General features: G+C 40.1%; 1 protein-coding gene across 7 annotated transcripts in view; it reads left to right on the top strand.

Annotated features, from left to right (window-relative positions):
* Positions 1–77: 77 nt before the first annotated feature.
* The window catches only part of MAP3K13 (mitogen-activated protein kinase kinase kinase 13), a 46,103-nt gene continuing 38,413 nt past the window's right edge, over positions 78–7,767 (top strand). For 2 of the 7 annotated variants that reach the window (XM_077349183.1, XM_077349184.1), the window contains exons 1-2: positions 78–207; positions 3,437–3,566. The gene's annotated coding sequence lies outside the window, so the exon portion shown is untranslated. Of the gene's footprint in view, positions 243–283; positions 528–3,436; positions 3,567–6,401; positions 7,009–7,767 lie in introns of those variants that run through there. The other 5 variants (XM_077349187.1, XM_077349186.1, XM_077349185.1 and 2 more) reach the window with 5 other exon arrangements.

Below are 7,767 nucleotides of genomic sequence, written 5' to 3'. Positions count from 1 at the left end.
GCATGCGACGCTACCCCCGGTACTCCTCCGAAGCGCCACTTCCTCAGGCCTCCTGGAGCCGGAAGTGGCCCTACCGCGGGAGAAGTTGTTGGCGTGTGTGTCAGGTGGTGCCGGAAGTGACGCGTCTTGACGGCTCGTTCGCTCGCGGGGAGGCTCAATGGGCCACCATGCCTTGAAGGACGGAGGATGAGTAGCGCGTGCCTGCAGGTGAGCCGTTGCGCGTGCGGCGGTGGTTGCTGCTGGTGGGTGTTTTCTCTTCCGTGGTGGCCGCACCGAGCAGGGCAGTGTTGGGCAAGGGACGCTCTGCCATGAGCACCTGGCTACGTGGTATGGGCAGGGCGCCGTTGCTGGGAGGCGCTCTTCCTTCCCCTGCGAATCTGTGCCGCTAGGCGTACAACTGACCCCATCCCGCTCTCTCATACACGAAGATGGGGGCTTGTGCATAGTGCTCCGTCTGGGTGCCAAGGAGGCGCTCCCGCTCCCCGGAAGCGTTATGACACTCTGCTGAATACTTTTCATCGCCTGAGGTGTGCTCTTTTCAGTAATACCGTTTTCTAGTGGTTTGAAAGCTGTCGGAGTTGTTTGTTTGATAAGGATAAAATTTCAAAACCCAATTGCCATTGATTTGTGAGTTAAAAATATAGCGCAGCAGCTGCACAGTTTCAAATGGGATTGTTTTTAAAATTTGTTTTTAAAATTTAAAAAGTGCTTTGTTTTAAAAATTTGTTAGATTTATAACCTGCTTTGCTTATTGATAGTACTCAGAACAGATTACACAGTGTAACTCTGTACAGTTACACTGTAGTAGGATGAGGATTATAGAGAACTGAACAAGCACAATATTAGTTCTGGTAGAGAATGAGGATACAATGCAAAAAAAATGATATAGTCTTGTGGCTCAGTTCTATACATGTTTACTTAAGGACAGTTTACCAAGGTCTGAAAGACAGTGTCAAGTAAACATGCATAGGACAGATGCCTGATCTTCAGTTGAGAGGAAGGCCTTTTTATTTATTAGCTTTATCTATACTTTATTTTTCTGTCAAAGGGGGATTTGAAAAGTGTTATTGTGTTCTGCCCTCCTCCATTTAGCCTCACAACAACAATCCTGTTACGTAGGTTAAGCTAAGAGGCTCTTAGTGGCACAAGATCACCCAACAAATGTTCATATACAAGTGAGGGTTTGAACTTGAGTCTCCTGTGCTGAGACAGCTGCATAGGTTGCCAGTGGAGTTGTTGTGGGCTAGGTTCAAGGTTTTGGTTTTAACTTTCATGGCCATTCATCATCTGGATCCAGCATGTCTGAAGGACCGTCTAACTCCTTATGCCCCTTGCAGATCTCTTTGCTTTGTGAATTCTAACAATGATCCCTGGTCCATGCAAGGTACGCCTGGCCTTGACGAGGGCCAGGGCCTTCTCGGTCCTGGTTCTTTCCTGGTAGAATGAGCTTCTGAAAGAGCTAAAGATCCTGTTGGAGCTATTTCAGTTCCGGCAAGACAGAGCTCTTCTGCCAGGCGTTTGGTTGAGGCCAGGGTAAAAAAGATCTGCGTGGCCCCACCAAGCACCTCTAAACACCTCCAAGTAATTGCCTTGAGACATGGAGTTGGGATGGGCCTATCCAGTTGAGTAGATTTTAGGGGGACTGTTTTTTATCATTAAGTGTCATTAATGTTATTTTATTATCTATTTTGTTGTAAATTGCTGTGAGCCAGCCAACTCGAGAGGGGCAGTTAAACAAATATATCTACGTCTAATCTAATCTTCTAATAAATGAGTAAAATATGAAAGGTGGGAGAAAGATAGTGCACAATAAAACTAAAATTGATGTTTATTGGTTGGTGTGACCTGAATCAGGTGCATTTTTGCAGAGGCGGTAGGGAAACTTTTCCTTTCAGGGAAGGTAAATGGTTGGGAAATATTGTAATAGTGTAGAACTGCTGAGCTTTAGGGCTAGGTGAGTGGCTTCTCATTCATTTATTCCTGGACCACCTAGTCTGATGCTGAAGTATAATTGTCTGACACCTTAGGCTGCTGAGGCTCAAGGCTAGATATAAGGGAAGGTTGGAGAGTAAGATTCTAATCAGTGGAGATAATTTTTTATTCTGGATTTATTATTTGGCATACTTATTACTGTGCTGAAATAAACATTTTAACATTTAAACATTATGTGTGGCATATTCTTGGTTAACTGGGACATAAGTTAATAATTAATGTTTTGAAGAGAGTTCCAGAACTGATTTTAGCCTTAGTAGAATGTTCTCTGTATCCTTGCTATTTGTATTCTATATATAAAGTGCTATAAAAGGATTGGAGAAGTTCAGTTGCAGAATGATTTCCCAGTGAGAGGTGCTAGGCCAGGCATTTTCAACCTTTTGACTGTGAAGGTACAGCTGAAACATTTTTCAGGCTTCAAGGTACCAGGGAATTATGTTAGCTGGCCACACCACTCTACCACGCCTCTAGCGGGAAAGGTTTAAAAGGCTGAGGGCCCTCTCCTTTCCCTCCAGGCCCATTACTGGCCACTCTGGGAGGGGGTGAGTCAACCTGTTCAGCTAAGGGTAGATTTTTTAAAATGAAGAAACCTTTTTCTTTCCTCTTCACTTAAAAGCCAGAAACAGAAGGCTTTAAATAGGAGGACTCTCTCCATCCACCATTTTGAAAACCCCCATGCTTGGGGACCTTTGATGGGCTTTCATAAGGTATCTTAGTACTGTAGCTGGGGAACCCTGTGCTAGACTAATGAATATAATCAGTTATTTTTGTTTATTTCTTGTCCCATCTCACATACTTAAGGTGCATTTCTATATATTATCAATGTTTTGCCTCATAAGAATTCTATGAGACAAATTAGACTGAGAGAATTATTTGAAAGGAGCTGAGAATTGAAATCCTCGTGTATATCCATAGTCAGAGTTTTTTTATTTTGATAAAATAAGTGAATTGGTACATTTTGGTACGATGTCCTTTATTTACATTCATGGCTAGTTAATGTTTTTACAAATAATGTTTTTAAACTTGATTCTTGAGTGATATCAAGGATGGATTATGTTTGGGGAGAGACTTCAGGTATTTATTTCCAACTACAACTTGGTGTCAGATGTTGGAAGGAATGCTAGATCTGATGCTGTCTGGTATGAAGTAGTTCAATTAACTTTTTATTTAGTTGACAGTAATGACTGAATCAAAATAACAGTGTGGTAAAAATTTTAAGGATCAGCATCTTCAGTTGCACTTATTTATTTACGGTGTCTTAATCTAGAGCCCTATTATGCTCTGCATTTAATGGAGCTTTCTCTTTTGAATGTATGTCTACAGTTTATATTGCTAACATAACATTCCTTAGGACTGAGAAAGAAGCAAATGTACTCGAATTTAATTGCAAGCCACAAATGTGTAGGTAACATGTTTTTAAACTGTGTTGAAATTCTGTTTTTAGACTGCTACAGCCTTTGAGAGAGAACACCAGAAATATCCAAGTATAGCAGGAATAAATGGATAATTGAAGCTTCCAAAAATGAGCCATGAATTGTTACTACTTTACTGCAATCCGCAGCAGTTTGAGAAAGGTAAATGCTTATTTATACTGTTTCTGGAGATGCAGTTCTGCAAAGTAAATAAGCCACCCATTTTAAAAATACTATTTAGTCCAAAGAGCTTGCTGGTCAAGGCCACAAGATGCAAAGAACATAAGCTTTGTCGAGCTGATCCTCTTCTTGCTATTTAACACAGTGTTTGTGTCTCAGAAAGCAGTGATCTTTTTTGACAAAAAGACGCATTAGTTGCTATATTGGTGCTGGAACTACAGATACAATTAAAAAGTAAACTTGTATCTCTGAATTACACCACAGATTGTGAGGAGCATTGTCTATGTGCAGCCAAAGTTGTTTTTCATTTCATAGAGTGGCCCCATTCTTGTGAATGATGTGCAAGGGAGGCTATAGTCAACCATCCTACAGTTATTTCAAATCTTGCCCTCAACATTATTAAGAATAGAAAATGGCTTTAAAAATAAACATGAAAGATCTAGTTTTATTTGTAAACTCCCATAACTAGTACAAGACAAAGTTTTAAAACAGCTGAATTTACTATCCTTCCATTTGTTTCTTTCGAACAAAATAGATTTTTTAAGGTTTGTTTTGCCTTTTGTTATTAGAAATGTGATGAACTTTTTTGGTCTTCTGTCTCAAAAATATGATAGAACGGACAACTGTTTCTCAGTTTTGCAAAACAGATCCATGGATCTGTTCAAATCATGGTGATGACTAGGTTCATATTTTCATCCTAATAAAGTTATTATTAATCATCACATCTTATATTCCAGTTTGTCAGGGTTTTAAAAACTTGATTTGGGTTGCAATCATTCCAAGTAAACTTGTTTGAGATTGAGATATACATTTTAAAATGATATTTGACCATGCTTTTATTGAACACAAAAATTTGATATATTTAAAAGCTGAATCCTCTGCTAAAGTGAGTCATAGCATCTTGATAGTTTTTAAAAATAGTTTTAAGTTGTTAGATATCATTCTGGCTAATTCACTGTTGTGTTGTCCTTCTCAAGAAGCAGCTTAATCACTAGGAATAATATTACTGCTTATAACAGGGTATATGTACATATAAGAGTTGTGTAGGAGTGGTCCTACACTCCACAGAAATTGTGTCCAGCTGGAGCTAAAAGGACCAACAGGGAAAGCACTAAGTTTACATGAGCAAGTATCCATTATATGACATGCTCTTAGCAACCAGTACTATGCTTTTAGCAAACAAGAACTATGATAGCTGTCAAGTATGTCACTATATTTAGGTGTAACCAGGTTCGACCCAAACAATAAATATCCTGCAACTTCAGTGTCAGGAAAATGTATCTAAAAAGGGACTGCTGAAATTATTGTTTTATAGGTAGGCATGTTGGACACTTAATGCTATCCCATCCTCTTTGTAAAGATCTTTTTAATATGACGTTTAATATCTGATACTGCAGGTTTCCATTTACAAACAAAATGGAATTAATGTTTCTCTAGACCAGTGGTTCTCAACCTGGGGGTTGGGACCTCTTTGGGGGTCGAATGACCCTTTTACAGGGGTTGCAGCAGGATGAGCAGTTTGGCTGGGGTAGATCGAGATAGAGTGTTTGTCTATCTGGAGCAGCGTAAAAGAGCGAGATCGGAATGGTGGGACAAGAGGCAGAGCTGAACTGAGAAACCACAGAAAAAACCCCAATTTATATACAATCATGAACAATGGATCTTCACTCCATTGGTCAGTTTCAATTTAATTTCTGTGAAAGAACACTTGCATATTAATGGTTGGGGGTCACCACAATATGAGGAACTGTATTAAAGGGTCACGGCATTAGGAAGATTGAGAACCACTGCTCTAGACTTTGTTTTACAGTTGCTGGATTCAATATATTTTAGAGCTTATGGGCCTTTAATAGCTGCACAGAAGGGAGCATTTTGTATTGCTGGTAGTGGTGGTGGAGTGTCATAGCCAACTTATGACGAGCCTGTAGGCTTTTCAAGACAAGATCTTCAGAGGTGGTTTGCCATTGTCTGCCTCTGCATCACAACACTGGACTTCCTTGGTGGTCTCCCATCCAAATACTGACCAGGGCTGGCCTTACTTAGCTTCTAAAATCTAGGCAATTTTAATTCAAGCTGCCACAGTGTATTCTGGCTATCAGCTGATAGTTATATAAAGGGTTTATATAAACTGGGATTTATATGGGATTTATACTGCAAAATAGTGCTGTTCAAAATGCAGACAAGTAATTGTAGTTAAGGTTACTAGATTTTATAAATTAAATCACATCTATTCCTTCAATAGTGCCTGCAATGAAGAATCTGGGCAAGTGCATTAGTGTAGGATACTTTTTATCTTCTCCCAGCTCAAATAAACCCCTCTCCTCTGCGCTCTATTCAATTTCCTTTTTGGGCGCTTTAAATTTCCCCTCTGCAACATGCATGATTGATCCGATATCCAGAAGTGGATATAAGTCATTATATTTGAAAAACCTGTTTTTAAAAGCCCCCAGTAAAAGCGTAGATCTCAGCTTTCCCAGATTAACTTCCGCCCTGTGCCTGCTACACTGAGAAGCTGTCTGTCCCTGATTGGCTGGGTGTCAGTTCAAAGACTTTCTCATTCCTGGTTGCAAGGCTTCCCTCCAAAGACTTAATTTTGCCCTGTTTTAAAGTGACTGCGCTCCAGAAGCTCACACTTCTCTCAGCAGAGATTTGCCTCATTCTCTGCGAAGCTGTTGCTTGCTCCCCTCCCCCCCCCCATCCACTTCCAGGAAAAGAAACAAGCAGGCAGCCTCTTAGTGCACTTGGCTGGCTGAGCAGTCAAAAGACAAGATATAAGGCACTTTTTAATGCCAGCTGGACTTCACCTGACCTCCCCCCCCCCCCACTTGTTAAGGAAAAGAAAAATAAGCTGTCCTCCCCTACTCTAGTCTGGGAGGAAAAAGCCTAAGTTAAAGTTACGTTAAGTCAACTAAAGGCTGCCCTCCCCTACTCTAGTCTGTTTAGTCTGGAACTTCACTGTATACCTTTATGGTGGAGTTAGGACTTCAGCTCAGATCTTCAGTGAGAAGTTATCCTGCTGTGTAATGATACTTATGCCATAGGTGAGGGTGCTAAAGGAAGGCTAGTTATTCTTACAAAGGCACTTGGAGTAGAAAGGGGCTTTGTAATGGAAAGACCTGAAAACTCATCAAGGCTCACTCATAAGGAAATGAAAATAGATTCCTTGGCTTCACCTGTGTTCTTTGATCTCTCCCTCCCTCTCTGTTGAACTCAACCTTTGAGTACTTAGAGATAAGACCTTATCAACCAGCAGTTAAATAACAAACACTCCCACTTTGCTGAGTTGGACAGAAACTTCCCAACTTCTGGGGCCAGAGTAAATGTGTACAAATGTTACACCTCGCAGCCTTGATGGGGACAAAGTTTATTCATGAAGGGATTCTCTGAAACTCAATCTTTGTTTTGTTTTGCCTGGTGCAGCATGGTAAGTGTTGCTAATGTGAATCCTTCACTTTTAATGCTAATTGTGAACCAAGGGTGGTGTCCAGGTCCTGTTAGCATATCAATAATACGTAGTGTTATCTGCAGAGAAATGTAAGGGCTTTTATTCAGTAAAGCAGCAGGTGAATTGGTGTCGGGTTGTTGTTTTTTCATTGTTGGCTATGAAACCAGGAAGTGCCATGCACACTGACAGAAGTCTGTCCTAACTAGCAGTGGAACTTCAATGCAAGAATAGGAAGCATCATCTTTAATGCTACATTTCCTTTTCTCTTGGGAAAGTTAGTAAACGTTTTATAAAACTAGGGGAAGCTTTTATCTCTAGTGGCTGAAGGGTTCTTTAGTAGTTCTTTATATTTCTAAACCTATACAAACATATGCAAGCTTTACCCATATCCTTCCAATTGCAAGAGGGTACTAGCATTCCACCTGATGACTGACATGAGTTAATTCAAGCTACATTTAATTATTTGTTCTTTATACTATTATGTTTTCAGTAACTTTAAATTTGTCACATTTGTGGTAGCTTGGGTGTGGCTTAATCTAAATACTTGGATGTGGCTTAATCTAAATACAGTTTTTAAAGGAAGCCATTTTAAAATGTTACATTGGAGAATGTGATAAGTAAAAAAAGAATTATTTGTACCTCCTTTTAAGAAGTTTTAATGAATATTTGCAGTTATCGCCTCCGCATCAAGGGTGTGTAACCTTTAGTGAGAAGGCCCTACAGGCTTGGGATGGATAA

This window comes from Paroedura picta, chromosome 8 (genome assembly GCF_049243985.1).
Source record: "Paroedura picta isolate Pp20150507F chromosome 8, Ppicta_v3.0, whole genome shotgun sequence".
NCBI classification, from domain to species: Eukaryota; Metazoa; Chordata; class Lepidosauria; order Squamata; family Gekkonidae; genus Paroedura; species Paroedura picta.
Note: the sequence above shows the minus strand (reverse complement) of the source record. Positions and strands in the feature narration are given on the sequence as shown.